At 42.1% G+C, this 3,270-nt stretch overlaps 1 non-coding gene across 1 annotated transcript; it reads left to right on the top strand.

Moving 5' to 3' along the window:
• Positions 1-2,973: 2,973 nt before the first annotated feature.
• On the top strand, positions 2,974-3,045 carry TRNAA-UGC. Its single transcript has one exon. It is a non-coding gene; the product is annotated as a tRNA-Ala (tRNA).
• The last annotated feature ends 225 nt before the right edge of the window (positions 3,046-3,270 follow it).

Genomic DNA, 3,270 nt, shown 5'->3' with positions numbered 1-3,270 from the left:
AATGTGTCAGCAGAAAAATTATGTGTCAGCAGAAAAAGGGTGAATTTCTCATGTACAGGGATTCTGGACAGTTAAGTAGATAGGTAACCAAACTAGCATAAATCTCTTTGAGATATAACTTTACAGAAAGCATCTTACATTGATGGACTGGGAGAAGCTATCAAACCTTCATAGCATTGACGATTTTGCTCCTTTTGTTTCAAGCTCAAAGGTCTTTTCAGGGGGCACGGGGGTGGCTCAATTGGCCGAGTGGCTGACTCCTGATTTCAGCTCCGACCATGATCTCCTGATTTGTGATATTGAGCCCCACATCAGGCTCCATGCTGGTAGCTCAGGGCCTGCTTGGGATTCTCTCTCCCGCTCTCTCTGCCCCTCCTCCACTCACGATCTCTCTCTCTTTCTCAAAACAATAAACTTAATATTAGTATATATATATATATATATATATATATATATATATATATATGGTTGTGTAGTTATAAATATATAGTTTATATATAGATAGTTCTGTCCGATATAGGGGCGTGTGAGTGGCTCAGTCACTTAAGCATCCAACTCTTGATTTTGGCTCAGGTCGTGATCACATGATCATGAATACGTTAATAAATAAACTCAAAGTTGTCCTGTCTTTTCAGGACAAATGAACATGAATATTCTGGAGGATTAAAGTAAATTTACATTTAGGTTTATTCTGTATCTGTATGCCTTCTCCTGGACACAGTCATGGGATAAAAGTTTGAGGCACTGCTCTGTTCTCTGAGTCTCTAGTATAGAGTATCTCACAGTCAAGTACATGGTGGGACTGAGTTCTGGCATAGAGGTAGCAGTTTATACCTCAGTCACATCTGTTTTTACTAGCCGTGTTTTCACTGATGGTAAAAGAGCCAACATTGTTAAGGTAAGAGATTTAGGGATTAAATGATAATGGAATTCACTGCTTGTTCAAGAGATTTGGACTTTAATCAATATCTTGGACTTTAATCCATACTTAATTATTCTATACTTTCCAGTTTTCAAAAGGAATATCAGCATATACGTTGGAAATTAAAGGTCTAGAATTATAGAAAACAATATCAGGATAAAGGTTTCCTAAAGCTATCATTATAGTGGGAGCAGAGCTAAAGAGAAAGGAGGTGTTTTTTGTTTGTTTGTTGTTTCTCTTGGTAATTGTTTGGACCTTGCCTCCTATTAGTTTCACTGACGTAGGTAAGTGTATCCTACACCATTGGGTGGGCTCATAAATGTGTTTATTGTTCTTAGCATCAGATCTTCTCTTGGCTAAGAATGTCCAAATTTGCTAAGAGAGAGCAAGGGTGTGCTTTAAAGTTTGCATCTTAGCGAAGGGAACCAGTGTGAGAGCCAGTATATGCTGTTAGTGATAACCCGGAAATTAGATTTTCTGTAAGGCTCCAATGAGCTCATCAAATATTTAGAGAGCCCTATGCTAATAATCCTATCAAGGGATATGCTGCATTCAGCATTATGGGTTGTGGTACAAGTAGATGAAACCAACGAATAGCTCTCTCGTTCACCTCTGGTATTTCTTTTCGTGCTTTCATTGTGGAAACGATATTTATCAAACAGCTATTGCGTCTTTATCATCATAGCCAGTGAAAATCAAGGGCTGATAGTTCTCCACATTTTGGACTTCTGTCTCCTAGAACATACTGCATCGAGAGCAAGGCTGTGTCTTCTGGCCACTGCGATGGACTGTTAGAGCCAGAATGCCCTTTCCCCGTCCTGAGGGAAGGATTGTTATGGCAACAAGTAAACCCCTTCTTTATTTTTTTCCTTCTCTGCAACAAGACCCCCTATTCCGACCTTTACCCCAGGAAGGAAGGACGTGAAAGTGGTTCAGAATATACCAGCCTAAAACAGGCACTCTGGCGCAAGGATTATTTTGAGATGAAGGCAACAGAGGAAAAGCAGAGGAAGGAGGAAGTCCCTGGCCTCCCCTGTTTGCCTAAATTACTGTTGTGATGCCCCCAGCTCACACAGTACCAGGAAGGGAATTCTAACCCTGTCACTGGATACAACACTGCACTAAGAAGATTATACATCCAGTCCTTCATTTTTTTTTTTAGCTTTAAATATTTATTTTGAGAGAGAGAGAGAGAGAGAGAGAGAGAGAGAGACAGAGAGTGAGATTAAATGGGGGAGGGGCAGAGAAAGAATCCCAAGCAGGATCCACATTGTGTGGAGCCTGACGTGGGGCTCAAACCCATGAACTCTGAGACCATGACCTGAGCCAAAGTCAGATGCTTAGCTGACTGAGCCACCCAGGTGCCCCATCCTCAAACCTTTCTAGAAAGCCCTTATCTTCCACTGGTTTCTCTGGCATTTACTTTCCCCAGTTTATACCTGTAAAACTAATCTCCTCTTCCCTTGTCCTGTCGCTTCTCTCTTGATTGATTGCTCTTGAGTTCTAACCACCCCTTTGAGTTACTTGCTCATCTCTGGGGTTCTTCCTCCTGCATGGGAGGGTGCAGGTAGGGGGGTGGGAGGGAGTGTGGGAGGGAATTAATCAACTCTGTTTTTCTCTCGTTAGTCCACCTTTTGTTGGTCTAATTTCCAAGTCCTCAGGTACAGAACCCAGAGGAGGAGAGGAGAAAGTTATTTTCCCTTCCCCTATAGAAGGACCAGGGACGTGGTGGAATAGAATTAAAATATTTTCTTGGATCGATGAGTAGGAGACCATGGAAATAAGGTGAATTTTGAAGGGAACTAGTGCTTCCTCATGTCTATAAACAAGGCTTGGGAAGCTAGCGCGATGCTGAGTTACAAAGCAGCAGGACTATTCTACGTTAATGGTGCAAAACGTTCCATGAGGAATGCTGAAGAATGTTCTGTGACTGGAACCTCAGACTATAGGAATCCGGTGCTATGGAATCCCCTAGATAGAGATCAACTGTCCAGCTTTCTAAAAGCAACAACTGTACCAATTCATCTCCCTGTCAGGTCCTCCTCAGAGCTGGGGATGTAGCTCAGTGGTAGAGCGTGTGCTTTGCATGTATAAGGCCCCAGGTTCGATCCCTGGCATCTCCATGGCCTTTTTTTCCCCTCAACTGTACAAAGCTGTTTTTTAGACTCATCCCTTCAATATCACAGCACCTTCACACCTGAACACGTCATTGGCACGACACATCAGTGTAAATGACAAGTGACATCTTACTGTAGTAAATGAACCACATGCAGACTTGTGCTGTGATAATGAGATTTTCTTTCAGTATTAACAGCATCCTTTTATCAATCCCAGATAAAAACCCAGCC

The sequence above is a fragment of the Panthera tigris genome, chromosome D3, assembly GCF_018350195.1.
Source record: "Panthera tigris isolate Pti1 chromosome D3, P.tigris_Pti1_mat1.1, whole genome shotgun sequence".
Classification (NCBI taxonomy): domain Eukaryota; kingdom Metazoa; phylum Chordata; class Mammalia; order Carnivora; family Felidae; genus Panthera; species Panthera tigris.
The sequence above is the reverse complement of the archived record's forward strand: the minus strand, read 5'-3'. Positions and strand labels throughout refer to the sequence as shown.